The 16,604-nt window shown below is 37.3% G+C and overlaps 1 protein-coding gene and 1 non-coding gene across 3 annotated transcripts in view; both read left to right on the top strand.

Annotated features, from left to right (window-relative positions):
- CSMD3 (CUB and Sushi multiple domains 3) overlaps nt 1-16,604 on the top strand; it is a 1,328,729-nt gene that overhangs the window by 292,099 nt on the left and 1,020,026 nt on the right. The window lies entirely within an intron of this gene.
- LOC111761406 (U6 spliceosomal RNA) lies at nt 8,384-8,490 on the top strand. The gene has a single exon (XR_002794783.1). It is a non-coding gene; the product is annotated as a U6 spliceosomal RNA (small nuclear RNA).

Below are 16,604 nucleotides of genomic sequence, written 5' to 3'. Positions count from 1 at the left end.
ACAAATTATGAAAGAATATTGTCAAAATCTTACTACTAATCATAGTCCTTATATTATATTTTGTGTATTTTTCTCCTAACCCACCCCATTATTATTTTTCAAATATATTTTTTATGACAGAAGTTGCACATTTATAAAAATTATCATGCACCTGTGCAGAATTCCCGAATAACACCCCTCCATCACCATACCACACTGGGTGGGATATTTGTTACAGGATAAGGTAATATCATATGATTGTTTCCATGTCCATAGTGTACATCTGGCTCACATTTTCCATACTACTTCATTATCAACACAGTACATCTTTCACATAGATGCAAGAATATTAAATTATTACTGCTAACCACAGTTCATAGGTCACTCCAGTTTTTGTATTTTTCCCATCCTTCTCCACATTCCCAACACCCTCCAGTAGTTATGTACATTTGCTCTGTCTCACAAAGACACTTGCATCTGTACCAGCAACCACAATTCTCATCTAGCTCTTGGTTGACTGTGCTATGCAATTCCTAGATTATCCCTAGCATTCTGTCAATTGTAATTTACATTCCTTGTCTACCATTTTCATCCATTTTCCCATTTATGAACTAGCTGTTGCTCACTATGTGTTACCATCCACTCTATGCATTTTCATACTTTTACAGTAAAGCTAATTAAAACTTCTGCATACATTAAGTATCAATAGCCCATCTCAGTCCTCCCCTCTTATCACCTTTAAGAATTTACTACCTACCACCAGGTCTTGAAGATGTTTTTCTACAATTTCTTCTAGAAGTTTTATGGTTCTTGCTTTTACATTTAGGCTTTTGATCCATTTTGAGTTAATTTTCAAATAAGATTTGAGATAGGTGTCCTCTTTCCTTCTTTTGGCTATGGTTATCCAATTTTTTCAGCACCATTTGTTGGATAGATTGTTCTGCCCAAGCTGTGTGGGTTTGACATGCTAGTCAAAATTCACTTGACCATACATGTGAGGATCTGTTTCTGAATCATAAATTTGTTTCCATTGGTCTATGTGTCTGTCTTTATGCCAGTACCACACTGTTTTTTACCACTATAGCTAGGTAATATGATTTAAAATCTGGAGATGAAGGTTTGCTTTTCCTTCTTATGGTATTTCTGGCTATTCAGCCCCCTTACCCTTCCAAATAGATTTGATGATTGTATTTTCAACTTTTTCTCAATGCTGGTGGAATTTTTATCAGAACTGCATTGAATCTGTATATCAATTTGAGTAAAATTGACATCTTAATGACATTTAGTCTTCCAATCCATGAGCATGAACTGTTCTTCCAGTTATTTAGGACTTTTTTGATTTCTTTTAACAGTGAGTTGTCAGTTTTCTGAATACAAGTGCTTTACATTGTTGCTTAAATTTATTCCTGACTATTTGAGTTTAATCTGTTGTATTTTATTTTCACCACTCTTTTGACACTTTTCATTACTTTTATTGATATAATCTTCATTTCTAGACTCTCTTCCAGGCCTCTCTCTCCTGTCTTTTCTTTTCAGGCTCTAGAACACCGTTTAATATTTCCTGAAAGTCTGGGCTCTTGTTCAGAAACACTCTCAGTTTCTATTTATCTGTGAATATTCTAATCTCACCCTCATTTTTGAAAGACAGTTTTGCTGGATCTAAGATTCTTGGCTGGAAGTTTTTCTCTTGTAGTATCTTAAATATATCAGACCACTGTTTTCTTGCCTCCATTGTTTCTGGTGAGAAATCAGCACTTAAACTTATTGGTTATCCCTTATATGTTATGCATTGCTTTTCTTTTGCTGTTCTCAGAATTCTCTTTGTCTTTGGCATTTGACATTCTGATGAGTATGTGTCTCAGAGTTGGTCTTTTCAGTTTTTTTCGGATGGAAGCACCTTGTGCTTCTTGGACATGGATATCTATGTCCTTCAGTAGGGTTGGAAAATTTTCTACCATTATTTCTTCAAATATTCCTTCTGTCCCTTTTCCTTTCTCTTCTCCTTCTGGCACACCCATGACACATATGTTTGCATGCCTTTTGCTGTCATTTAGTTTCCTGAGACCTTGTTCAATTTTTTCTATTCTTTTCTTCATCTGTTCTTTTGTATGTTCACTTTCAGAGGCCATTTCTTCAAGCTCAGCAATCCTTTCTTCTACATCCTCAAATCTCCTATAGTATGATTCAGTGTATTTTTTATTTCTTTTATTGCACCTTTCATTCCCATAAGAGCTGCTATTTTTCTATGTATGCTTTCAAATCCTTCTTTGTGCTCATCCAGTGTCTTCTTAAAATCCTTAATCTCTTCAGTCATCTCATTGAATTCATTAAGGAGATTTGTTTGAACATCTATGATTAGTTGTCTCAACTCCTCTATGTCATCTGGAGGCTTATCTCTTTCCATTAACTGGTCTATAGTTTCCTATTTCTTGGTGTGGATTGTAATTTTTTGTTGATGCCTTGGCATCTGTATTACTAGAGTATTTATTCTGGGTGCAATTTTTTTTATCCCCCCTCCCCTTGTGGCTTTTTGCATGTTTTCTGCTTCCTGTGTCCATTTGCTGTGCATTCTTCTGTGACTATATTTATTTATTTTATTTCCCTTTCTCCCTTGTGGCTTGCTTGCTGTCTGCTCTCTGTGTCCATTCACTGTGCACTCTTCTGTGTTTTTGCTAGTCTCCCTTTTTTTGTTGTTGTTGTGTCACCTTGCTGAGTCAGCTCTCCATGGCGCTTGTGGGCTGAGCAGTGCTCCACTATATGTGAGGGCCGGGCAGCTCTCTGCAGCATGCCAGGAAGCCTTCCTTCACAAGGAGGCCCAGGGATGCAAACCCAGGTCCTCCCATATGGTAGATGGGAACCCAAATGATTGAGCCACAGCTCCTTCCCTCTGGGTGTAATTTTTCTCTTTAATTTAGGGTTTTCTGCCCTTTCTCTCTTGCTGGTTGTGCATTAGGAGCCAAGGTTGTAATTGGTGCTATAAGCTGTTTCCACAGCTGCCCTAATTGCCCCTGGGACTCATGAAGCTTCTTTCATCTTTCTCTTTTGCCAGGGGTAGAGACAGAGTCACAACTGTGTGAAATAATCCAAGTCCTGCATGCCTAGACTGTAGTTGTTCAGAGACTGATGAAGCGTCATGCCTCTTTCTTCTGTGCCTGGGGCAGGGATGGAGCTGCAGGTGTGGGCAGCACTCTATGCAGTGCAGGTCCAAGATTACTGCAGTTGCCCTGGTAGACTTCTGATTATCAGACTGTGCCAGTCAAAGACACCTGCAGTTACCTGGGTAGGCTGGTTCAGAGTCCGCCAGCCTCTTCACTGCCAGAGGTGGGGCTGAAGCCTAATCGAGGGCTGCAGGCCGATCTCCCTGAAAGAAACTGGTTCCTACCACACTGTGATTTTCAGTCCAGGCTTCCCCTCAGGCTGTGGGCAGAGTCAAACTGGTGGCCACTGACTTGGGCTGATTCATAACATTTATGTTCCCAAGGTTATATCTTAACCAGCAGAGTCTACCAATCAGTAGCTGACATAGGCAGTTAACCATTTCCTCCTCCCCAGATTTTGGGAAATGGAGCTTCCAATTCCAGCCACAGAATAGCTCCTGGAGTGGTTCTTGTTGCCAGAGTAGGAAAATTACCAGTCTCTGCAGCTTGGCCATTAATATCCCAGAGAAGCTGGTGCAGGTCCTCCAGCTTCCTCCCTGCTGGAGGTGGCACTAGGGCTCAGGCTAGAGCTGCAGTCTGACCTGGATGAAAAGAAGCTGGTCCCCAGCAGCCCTGTGATTTTCAGTCTGCCCCATTTCCCCTCATGCCAGGTGCAGAGTTAAGATGGCAGCTACCAACCTTTTTCTGACTTGTACAGACTCAAACTTTAGCTGTTCTCAGGACTATACTTTAACCCGTTGAATTTAGTCATTAGTAGCTGAAGTTGGTGCCCAACCATCTCTTCCTTTCCTGCTTTTGGGAAATGGCGCTTTCAATTTCAGCCACGGAACAGCTCCCAAGGCAGTGTGTGCCGCCAATGGAGGATGGGCACTGGCCTCTGTGGTGTGGAGTGCTCTACTTATGAGTCTTCTCTGAGGATGAACAGCATCCTCCTTCCATTCCTTCAAGAATGTTGCAGGTTGCTCTTCTGGCATCCTGGAGCCCCAAACAGGTACTTCAGCTAGCTCCAGATAGCTCTGGGTATTTATTAACTGCCCTGTAGCAGGGGCTGTCCCTAGGGGGGTCCTTACTCTGCCACCATCTTGCTGGTTGTCCACACATATACTTTTGAGTTCAAAATTCTTAAAATATTAGGCAATACCAGCTTTTCCCTGAGCCTCAGCAAAGTTGCAACACCTACTCTCCAGTTCATTAGACTCACCCAGGAAAACTAACAAGTTGGTGAAGATGGACAACCACCATGTTAAGGACCAAGAGAGTCTACAATTGCAAGGAAGAGAGGCCCATCCATCAGCCATATGGAATCAAGAACCCCTCTCAATTAGAGGTGGAGTGGGCATCACCATCCCAGAATCCTTAGGATTAGGGAATAAAATATAGACTAGAGTAGACTTACTCGTATTCTACTATAGACTTATTGTGATTTTAGCAATGGAAGAAATTATACCACTGATGTGGAGACAGTCTTCACTGGAGATGTTGAAGGCAGGGAAAGGGAAAAAGAGATATAATATGGGTACATTTCTGGGACTTGGATTTGTCCTGAATGATATTGCAACAACACATATAAGTCATTATATATTCTGCCCTAACCTACAGATTTGAGTGGCAGAGAGTGTAAGCTACAATGTAAACTATAATCCATGCTTACTGGCAATGCTCCAAATGTGTTCATCAACTGCAATGAATGTATCACTCTAATGAAATAAGTTGTTAAGGTGGGAAAGGGTGGGAGGTGAGGGGAGTGGGGCATATGGGAATCCCTTATATTTTTTTGTATAACATTTTGTGTAATCTAAGTATTTTTCAAAAAAATAAAAATACATATTTAAGTAAATAAATAAATAGCATACACACGCACAGAGGAAAGTTAGAAGACAAACATTTCTAACACACTTCCTTGTTGTTTAATAGCACACAAACTGGTTTTCCCTTATCCTATTTTCAAAAGACCGAAATAAAACACATCTCCCTAAAATATTTTACAGTATGGTAACCTTTCCATGTTAAACCTTGTGAAAATACAATAGTATAAGCAGAAGGGCTGGAAAGGAGCTTCTGACAATTCAATAATTTTAATTTTTTTGCTGTATCGTAGACATTAAGGATACAGCTGTAAACAATAATAACAACAACAAACATTGCTCCCTCCATCATAAACATTTGCAAATAAGCACATAAAGAAATATATAATTGCAAAATTTCAAGAGTGCTATAACAAGTCTATGTCTATAAAAAGAATGTTATCAAAACATATCTAGTGTATGGTTACTTGGAATTATGTACCCCAGAAAATATGGTCTTATTCTAATCCATTTCTGTGGGTGTGAACCCATTGTAAATAGCACTTTTTGAGGAGGTTACTTCAGTTAACATGTGGACCAGATGAATCAGGGAGGAGCTTAATCCTATTACTAGAGGACTCACAGAGAAGCCATGGGGAGAAGCAAGAAGTCAATGGATCCCTGAGGAGAAGGGAGAACACATTACCACGTACACTGCCATGGTCAGAAAATTCAAGAACCAAGGATCTGCAGCAGCCAGCCCCAGCATGCCACAGTCTTCTGGTAGAAAGTATTGCCCTGATGATCCTTCAATTTTGGACTCCTCTTAGACTCAAAACCATGATCCATTAAATTCCCACTGTTTAGGTCAATCCAATATGTGGTATTTATTTTAGAAGCTGAGGTTTGGCAGGATTTTTAAAGTTCTACTATATGTCCATATCTTATGCAGAAATATTTCAATTTGGCACTAAAAGAACCTGAACAAAGAAATCATCTATACACTTCAATTTCTTAAAAGGTTAATAAAGTGATTTTCCTTTCCTAATAATTTTTGCTTTTCCTTCCTAATCTAAGCCCCATTTAGGCTGCCAAGCAAAAAATGCTGGTCCTTGGCTTGCCTCCAGTTCTAAAGTACCAATGATGGGAAACAAAAGGAAAAAAAAGAGAAAATGAGTGACCACCTATAACCCTGATTCTCTAATCCCTGATTCCAGGAAATAAAGGAATCTTTCAGAACTCATTATAGAAAACCACAATAACTGGGAGTTGTTACATACCCAACCCTATGGCTCTTACATTACATTTTCTATCACTTAGAGAACTCAGAATCCTAATTTATTTTTTCACTCAGTATATAGTTACATACCACACATATCTGCAGGAAGCTTTCTACCATATGTGATAGAGTTTGGCTTATTGTTGGAACCAACATGATTTTAGTTATCCATGTTTTTGATACAATTTAAATGTTCTATTTCAAAAAAATAAAAATTCTCAGAATTGCCATTGAATTAATGCTTAAAACATAAATACTTATAATACAGAATATTCTGGTCAAACTTTATTTCTACATAAGTTCCTTTTGTCCCTGTGAGTTACCTATTCTTGAATATTCTACCCTCTAGTACTGTCCAACGGATAATATGTTAAAGTATCCAGATGTGTTATACTTCTTCCACTTAAATAATAGCTTATACTGTTTACATTTATGTCGTTCCTCCTTTGCTTCATACATAAAAGGACCATGACTATGTACAATAGTTCACTTAACAAAGCAAAAAAAAAAACTTGAGAAAAGTAAAAGAACTAATTTTCTTTGAGCTTCTACTTATGTCATGCACTGAGTATGGCTAGGCTGGTCCATGGAACTCTTGTCACACTCACTTTATGAGGTAGGCATTATTATCCTTATTTAAGATGAAGGAACTGTGGAATGGAGAGGAATTTTACCATTGGATGGACCACACTTATAACTGATTTTGATGAGACTTTGAACTTTGAGTTTTTACTGAAATAACTTAAGGAGGTAGAAATGTTGTAATAGAATGACTGTATTTTGCATATGGAAAACATGTCTTTTGGTGCAGAGGGCAGTCTATGGTAGATTGAAGTGTGTAACCCAATTAGTTATGTTCTTAATCTTAATCTGCATTCCTATGGTTATGAACACATTGTGAATAGAATCTCTCAGATATGTTACTTTTAGTTAAGTTGTGGCCTAACTGAACAAGGTTGAGTCTTTTTTTTTTTAAGATTTATTTTTATTTCTCTCCCTTTCCCCACCCCTGCCCCAGCTGTCTGTTATTTGTGTCCATTCACTGTGTGCTCCTCTGTGTCCACTACCATTCTTGTCAACGGCATTGGGAATCTGTGTCTCTTTCTGTTGAGTCATCTTGCTGTGTCAGTTCTCTGTGCGTGCTGCGCCACTCCTGGCCAGTCTGAACTTTCTTTCAAGCTGGGTGGCTCTCCTTATGGGGTGCACTCCTTGCACATTGGGGTTCCCCTACATGGGGGACAACCCTGCGTGGCATGGCGCTCCTTGCACACATCAGCACTGCACATGGGCTAGCTTCACACGTGTCAAGGAGGCCTGGGGTTTGGACCGTGGACCTCCCATGTGGTAGACGGACACTCTATCCATTGAATCAAGTCTGCTTCCCAAGGTTGGGTCTTAATCCAGATTATAGGAGCCCTCTGGAGTGCTTTAGAAGCAGAAGAAATTCAGAAATAATAAAAGAAAGTCACACTGAGGAGCCAGAAGTCAGAAGTGGGCAGCAACATGCAAGTGAAAGGAGAGGACATCGTCATCTGACTAGAAAACCAAGAAACTCTAAGGACTGCTGGCCAGTCCAAATGCTACCAAGCCCATGAGGAAACAAACCTTTTATCCTCTGAAACTGTGAGCCAATAAATTCCTATTGTCTAAACCAAATCATTATTTCTCTTTGTCATAGCAGCAGGTTCTTGGATATTTAAATTCTAAAATTGTAGTTTATCTGGGAAGTTTTTACAGGATACTTAAATTCTAATCTTTTCCAACTGCCTTATCACTTAAAAAAAAAGGCTTTAATTCCATGCCATTAATGATTTTCACTCTTTATTATTGATTTACCAGTAATTATTCCAATATTTTTCTTACTGGTTTAATTGTAATCTTGCTCTGTCTTGGGAAAAATTCTAGAAGGTAGTTCATTATAATCTAGTTTCCATTATTCTCTTTAACCAAAGGCACCAAACTATTTATTCAAAGGGAACACATATTTATTTTAACTCTAACTTTCTGAAGAAAATGTCCCATCATTATGGCACATGAGAAAAAAAAATTATATTCCTTATAACCACATGTGAAGTAATTAGGAGTTTAATTGGGTATGGTATCAGCAGGAATGGAAAAGAAGAATGTGACAAATATTTCACATTCCAAACTTTGTCCATCAAATGAGAAAAACATACTATTTCATGCTCACTTCAGCAACATATACACTAAAATTGGAGTGATACAGAGAAGATTAGCACGGCCCCCGAACAAGGCTGGCATGCAAATTCATTAAGTGTTTCATAATTTAAAAAAAAATTTTTTTTAATGAATAAAAGACATACTATTTCAACATACCTTATCTCTTTTCATCCTTAAACCAAAGCTTTGAAGTAGATATTATTATATTCAGGCTTCCTTTCCTGATCCACTCACTGTACTGTTAATCTCTTCATTCTGGAGCAACTATACAATGTGCTTACTTTAGTTATTCATTTCTATTCCTCTGGATTCGAATATGCAGCCCTACTCCCAGATTTTGATCTCCTGACACTGCACTTTGTGTACTTAGGGCTTGTCCCATAGCAGTCACTTGATAAATATTAATTGCATTGAAATGAATTTCAGAAATCAAGAAACAGAGTTTTGTAAAGCGGGACACATTGGTTAGATGGCCATGCCAAATTGTGAACTTGGGTCTTCTGAATATAAATATCAGAACCCTTTAATTCCCATTTTGATGTTCTCTGTTTTGCTTTAACATATTTCAATGGCTGAAGCATTCATGATGTTCTCAAGCAAGATTTCATATTAGTCACACTCAGATTTCTGTCATAATCACCATTATTAAACTGTTTTGGTTTGTAATTATTCATGTCCTTGTGAATTTTTCCTCTCAATAGTATTAAATCATTTAGTTATTAGTGTACATAAAATTTGTTTCATAGAGAATTTCAAAAATTACATGAACATGCAGATCAAAATTGATATATACTCAATGGGTATATTTTACATTTGTGCACCAAACTTAAATTTTGCTCAAGTATAGTTTAACTTACATTGAAAAATAATATACGTTTTAGAATATAATCAGAAACAACTGACTCATGCAGAAGATAATTTTTCTTATCTCTCATTGCATTGCAAATGTAAAAGAAACCTTGCAAAAGATCAAATTTGATATTTATGAGCCCAAACCATCTTAAAGAATGAAATCATATACTGGTATAGGTTTCTTGGCTGCACAATCAAATACCATGAAATGAATCAGCTTAAACAATGGGAATATGTTCACTCAGAGCTTTGAGGTTAAGAGTAAAGTCCAAATCAAGGCATCCTCAAGGCACTGATTTCTCCCTGAAGACAGTGGCTCTCTAGGGCTGGCTGCTAGTGACCCTGGTCCTTAGCTTGCTTGTCAAATATCAAGGCATATGATGGCATCTCCTGGTCTCTACCTTCTCTTACAGATTACATTGAATTCAGATTCTGGACGCTCCCTCTCGCTGTTCTCTCTCTATGTTTGAACTTAATTCTGCTTATAAAAAGACTTCAATAATAGGATTAAGACCCTTTCTTATGGAGGTAGGCCACACATAACTGGAGCAACCTCAATAAAAAATCCGACTACAGTCGTTCATACCTACAGCAGTAGATTAGATTTAAGAACATATTTTCTGCAGTAATACAGTTCCAAACCACCACACTCCACCCTCTGAACTCCAAAAGGACATGTTCTTTCTATATGCAAAATACATTCATTCCATAGCAATATCCCAAAAGCTTTAAGTCATTTCAGTAGCATGTGAAGTATAAAGTCACATCAAAATTAATTATTGATGTGATCTGTCCTGGGGCACAATTCTCCACTGTGGACTGTGAAGCCTAGAGAACAGGAGGATAAGCCTGGAGGAATAGGCTTAGGATGTATATTCCTATCCACTAGGGAGAAACTGGAAGGAAAACAGGGGCCATGGGTCACAAACAAATCTGAAACTCAACAGGGACAACTCCGTTAGATTTCAAATGTGACTGTAATCTTTGGATAAATATTTTGTCCTCCAGATCTGATGGAGCAGTAGTTTTACTCTTATGAGTGCTTGTGCAGTAGCCTTGCTTATACCGAACCCTTGGTTAAAGGCTCTTCCCTCTTCATCTGAATGGCAGCAAGGTTCTCTACAAATGGTGGAGCACTGGTCCCACCCTCTACAGGCACCGGGGTGACAGTGCTCTTTCTGAACATTGGGTTAGAAAGTTTACCCACTCCAAGTGCCAGGGCAGAAGACCTAACCCTTCCATGCAGAGGGGTGAACCCACTCTCCCCATACATGGGTGGGTCAGCTCTCTTGGTCTGAGAAGATATATTTGATTCAGATCTTGGCTTCCATTCTTCTGCCTTTGAAGTCATTCTTCCTTCAATTTGTCTCTTTTATGTTCTTTTAAGTCCTGCCTGGCAGTGGATCTACTCATACAAATTTTGCAATAACTTTGTTTTGCATGTAGTTCATAGGGATCCATACCTTTAGACAATGGAATCTTACACAGATCCTTCCTGGGTAACTGCATATCCAATCCTGACTAGTACTGAAATGGCTGACTGTATCCATGTCCAATGAACACTCATATGGAACCCTGTTCTGGATAGGTTCTGAATTTTCCAAACCACACCATTTCTGGTTTCTTTGTGCCCCGGAGTTCAGTTCTCAGCTTATTCCTTTCCTCTCTCATCTCACTATAAGATGCAAGGAAAAATCAGGGTGGACCTTCCATACTTATCTTGGAAATCTTCTCTGCTAAATATTCAGGTTTATCACTTTCAAGTTCTGCTTTCCATCAAACATCACATCTCAATTTTTCAAAGTTCTCTGCCACTTTATAATAAATTTAGCTTTCCTCCAGTTTCCAATAACACAATCATCAATTTCTTCTAAGTTCTCATTGAAAGTAAATTTAGGATGCTTATTTCTATCAATAGTCTCTTCAAAGAAATCTAGGCTTATTTTCCTATCAAGCATCTAAAAATTCTTCCCTCCTCTACCCATTACCCAATTCTAAAGTGATTTCTACATTTTTGGTATTTTCAATAACAGCTCCCCACTTTCCTAGTCCCAACATCTTTTTTAGTTTCTTGGTTGCTCAGGAAAATACTATTTATAAATCTACTTAACCAATGTGAATTTATTCACTCATAACTTTGGGGTTATGAAAAAAGTCTAAATGAAGGTATCATCATTTTTCCCTGAAGACTCTCTCGTTTTGGGGCAAGCTGCTGGTGGCCCTTGGTCCTTAGCTTGTCACGTAACATGGCACATGGTGGCATCTCCTGGTCTCTCCATTCTCTTCCAGGTTCCACTGATGTTCAGCTTCTGGCTGCCCTCTCTGTGACTTTCTATGTCTAAATTTCATTCCATTTATAAAAGATTCCAGCAATATGATTAAGACCCATCCTGATTGAGGTGGGTCACAGCCTTAACTGAAATAGCCTCATCAAAAAGTCCTACTTACAATGCGTTCACACACACGTAAATAGATTAGGCTTAAGAATATGTTTTTCTTCAGTATATATAGCTTCCAACCACCGCCATTCCTTATCATGGACCCCAAACAAGAGGACAGAAAAGGAGATAAAACAGAGTATGTTTATCATCACTTGATCTGAGTGAAAGTCCATTGTTTGAGTAGGAAACACCAACACAAAATTACATCTATTGCATTCCATACTAGTTTTGTAAACTCCAGTAACTGTATACTCACAATTTCTTTTTCTTTTTTTAAATTATTTCCGAGGTTCATTTATTTTTTTGCATTTTTTAAAACTTTATTTTTAAAGACAGTTTAGATGATAGAAAAGTTACATTGAAAGTATAGGGGATTTCCCTATACCCCACTGCCTCCCCTTCTTGTATTTCCCCCTATTAATAACATCTTACATTACTGTGGTACATTTGTTACAATTGATGAGCAAATATTGAAGCATTGCTACTAACCATGGTCTATAGTTTAAATTAAGGTTTTCCCTTTGCATTGCATACATTTATAGGTATTGGAAAAATGAATAATGGCCTGTATGCATTACTGCAATATCGTGCAAAACAATTCCAATGCCTTAAGTGTGCCCTATGTTTCACCTATTCTCCCTCCCACTCCCCTGAGAACCTGTGGTAACCACTATCTTTATATCAGTGTTACAAGTTCTTCCATTACTATAATAATAATAAGTCAACTTTGGTCCATGGTTGCATTCCCCCTTTAAATATTTGTTCATTCCACAATCCTGAAGATTTGGGGATAGTGATGCCCACTCTGCTTCAGACTGAGATGAGGTTTAGATCTTATGGGGCAGATGAAAGGAATTGTTTTGCTTGTAATTGTGGATACTCTTTCTTTTGCAGTGGGTATTGTTCATCAACTAACTTTGTTAGTTTTCCTGGGTGAATCCCATGACCTGGAGAGTGGGTGTTGGCTGCAATACTGCTGATATCAGGACTCAACTGGCTTATGAACAGCCAGAAGACTTAAGCCTCTGGAACATATGTTTAATGCATATAGTGCTAATTATAGGTTCAAATAAAAGGGATCAGAGAATCGTGTGTAGGGAAATTATAAGTGAGTTTAACTCTGTTACATTGTGAAATAGGATATCATATAGATTTCAAGGTAAGGCCCACCAAACTTTCATGCTGATTTCAAGGAGTAGTGTGTTTTTCCTATAGTGCCGGAATGTCTCTAGAGCCCCCAGGAGCACCCCTGTTTGAGGCTTTGTTTTCTGTGGCAGTTAGTGAGATCTGCCTGAGATGTGCCTATGGGAAGGACATCCAGATTCACTTTGAAATCTCTTAGTCTTAAATAATCTTTTGTATTTAATGTTTCCCCCTGGTCAAAGTCTTTTTCCAAATGTGTCACTGTCTGGCATTTGGTATTAATCCCTCAATATCAGGGAGTGAACTCACAGTTTTCAAAGCAGCACTTTCTCTGTTTGGACAACTCTAAATAGCTACCCTCTTGTATTTTGAACTGTATTCCTGTAAATTCTGTCTAGTGATTCCGATTCATCCATGTGGTATCAAAGACATGATGTGCCATTTTTTCATATAACAGGATCGTTTAAATATCTGAAAACATTTATTGTAATTCCTCTGTCCTTTTCTAAGTCTCTCCTACTCGAGACCTATCATGGATTGTTCCCTGAATTATTCCTCTTATAATAATCATAAGTCAACATATTCCTCTCTATTTATTGAATTCTCACTTAATAGGTGCAACTCAGCTCAAGAAAAAGTGGTTTAAATGAAAAGACAGTGAGAGAAGCAGAGTTTTCTAACCAGATGAAAATATATTTAAAGAAATGTTATCTAGAGTAAAAAGAAAGAAATGCACAATAAAAGCTAGAAGCAACTTTAAGATCAAATAGTTCTACCCTGTTTTTATTTTGTCATTTTAATTGTCATTTATATTATTGTTTGCAGCTTAGTTGCAGAGGATTGAGTTAATCATGTTTTTTTATTCTTGAAACACTATTATCAGAGTTATTGGTATCTTATCTGGATATAAGTTTTTACGTAGGTTCCATTCTCTTTTACCATCATTCCATACTTTCATGCATCTTCCCACATAAATCATCACTCAAGTGTGTTTGCCACATATCCCTTATTTTTCATACATCATTAGAAAATACAGATTGTTATTTTTTGTTTTATGCATTTTAAATTTACGTGGATGCCATTGCATTACAGATCTCTTGCTATTTCTTGCCCCTCATGCATCACTATGATTTTAATCTTTGTCCAAAACTCCCACCCCTGACTACACACACTTGACCAAATCAGCTGGGATCCCTAGACCCTTCCCAGACCAGCTGGATAAGAATATCTTAGAATGAGGCCAAGATATCAATAATTTTTAAAATATCTCTCCAGGTTATTCACCATCCTATAGAGTTTAACATAATGTTAGGTACATATAATACCCCTATCTCCATGCTACCACAAATAACTCTTTGATGAAAATTTCATACATATAACTTTGAGATCTCCAGTTTAAGAATTCTCCATATGTACTCAGGAGTATAATTGCTGAGTTATTGAGTACATATACATTCTTAATAAATTTTTTGTTAGAGAAGTTATAGATTTACAGAAATATCATGGAAAAAATATATAAAATACAGAGTTCCCATATCCACTCTATTATTAACACTTTGTATTAATGAAGGACATTTTTCATAATTCAGGAAAGAACATTTTTATAAATGTGATATTAACTATAATATATTGTTTACAATAGAGTTCATTATGTTTTATGGTCCTATGTTTGTTCATTTAATGTTTATTCTAGTACCACATACATGACCTTGAATTCCCCTTTTTATCCACATTCACATACATAATTCAGTGCTGTTAATTATACTCACAATGTTGTACTACCATTACCACTATCTATTACCAAAACTTTATAATCAACCCCAATAGAAATTCTGTAAAATTTAAGCATTAACTCCCTGTATTAGTCAGTCAAAGGGGTGCTAATGCAAAATACCAAAATTGGTTGGTTTTTATAAAGGGGATTTATTTGGGGTAGGAGCTTACAGATAACAGGCCATAAACATAAGTTACTTCCCTCACCAAAGTCTATTTTCACGTGTTGGAGCAACATGGCTGCTCATGTCTGTGAGGGTTCAGGTTTCCTGGTTTCTTCTCTTCCAGGGTCTTGCTTCTCTCTGGGTTCAGGGTTCCTTTCTTCCCAGGGTTTATGTCTTCCTGGGCTCAGCATTCCTCTCTTCCTGGAGCTTTTTTCTGTTTCCTCTGTGAGCTTACTTCCTGGGGCTCCAGCTTAAGGTTTCAGCATCAAACTCCAACATCCAAAACTCCAACATCAGAAACCCTCAACTTTGTCCTTTGCCATGCCTTTTGCCATGCCCTTGGTGGGTGGGGACTCGATGCCCTAATGAAGTGGCCCAATCAAAGCCCTACTCATAACTTAATTGTGCCCAGGTACAGACCAGATTACAAACATGATCTAATATCTATTTTTGGAATTCATAATCATATCAAACTACTATACTCCCCATCCCCTATCTCCAACTCAGCCCCTGGTAACCTATATTCTAGATTCTGACTCCATGAGTTTACTTATTCTAATTATTTCATATCAGTGAAATCATACAATAGTTGTCTTTCTGTCTGGACTATTTCACTCAACATGGAGTCTTCAGGGTTTATCCATGTTGTTGAATGTATTAAAACTTCATTTCTTTCCAATGGTTGAGTAATATTCCATCACATGTGTATACCACATGATTTCTTATCCATTCATTGGTTGATGGATATATGGACTGCTTCATGGACATTTGAGTTGCTTCCATCTTTTATCAGTTGTGAATAATATTGCTATGAATATTTTTGTGCCAAATGCATTCTTGATTTGACCGATTACTTCCAAACTAATCTGTACAATGGCCATACCTGCTTACATTCCCACCAGTAATGCACTGAAGCTCCTGTTACATCTTGTAAAACCTTGGCATAATTAAAATTTCTCAAATTTTCCAGAGAAGTTTACTGTTTTTGCAAGATCATGTAACTAGATAATGGCAGAAAAAAATCAAGGTTAAGTATTCGTGACTCCAAACTAAATATTTTTCTCACTGTACCAAAGTATAAAACTTAGTTTCTTTGTTTAATTGATTACATTGTTGACCTTCTATCGAAATAAAACATTAGTTACAAAGTTGACTAAATTCCTCTGAACTGATGAGAGAAATCTAATATTATATTATTTTTAAGTCAATCAAACTTGTTGTCTCCTTAATTTTGCCTTCCATGCTATTTTACTGTGTATCAATATTGTTAAAAATTTAACACCATGTACATATTTTCTAGGTTTTGGCTTAAAATATAATGATTCTCCTAAACAGTTTCCACTGTATTCCCAAAAGAATCTTAGTGCAATCATTAAATCGAGATAATACAGATGAAGAAATGTGAAAGCTAATATTAAATTAGTGCTAGTAGATAAGTTTTAGCATGAGGATGTGAAATATGAACTGCACTTGACCAAAGAGTAGAAATGAACGTGATATTTGATTAATGAAACACAATGTGACAGTTTTGAGTCTATCAATGTAAACTTTTTCCCTGAAACTACTGTGTATTCTCCAAAGTTAAAATCTGAATTTACTATGCTGATTCCTAACACATTATTCTAAGTAACTACTTGTTTAATTATTAATTAATGGAAAATTATTTTGCCTCTCAAAAGAGAGGTTCCTATGTTTTAGGAGGTAAATACCCTGAAATGATTTTTTATGCAGCCTTTTATCTCCCTCTCACTTTTTAAAAATTTTAATTGCACTATGGATTGTGCTTACTGCAGAGATTATAGCAATGCCAGAAGCTACAGTTCTTTTCACAAGTGTAGAGATAGAAATGT

Source organism: Dasypus novemcinctus, chromosome 14, assembly GCF_030445035.2.
Source record: "Dasypus novemcinctus isolate mDasNov1 chromosome 14, mDasNov1.1.hap2, whole genome shotgun sequence".
Taxonomy (NCBI): Eukaryota; Metazoa; Chordata; class Mammalia; order Cingulata; family Dasypodidae; genus Dasypus; species Dasypus novemcinctus.
Note: the sequence above shows the minus strand (reverse complement) of the source record. Positions and strands in the feature narration are given on the sequence as shown.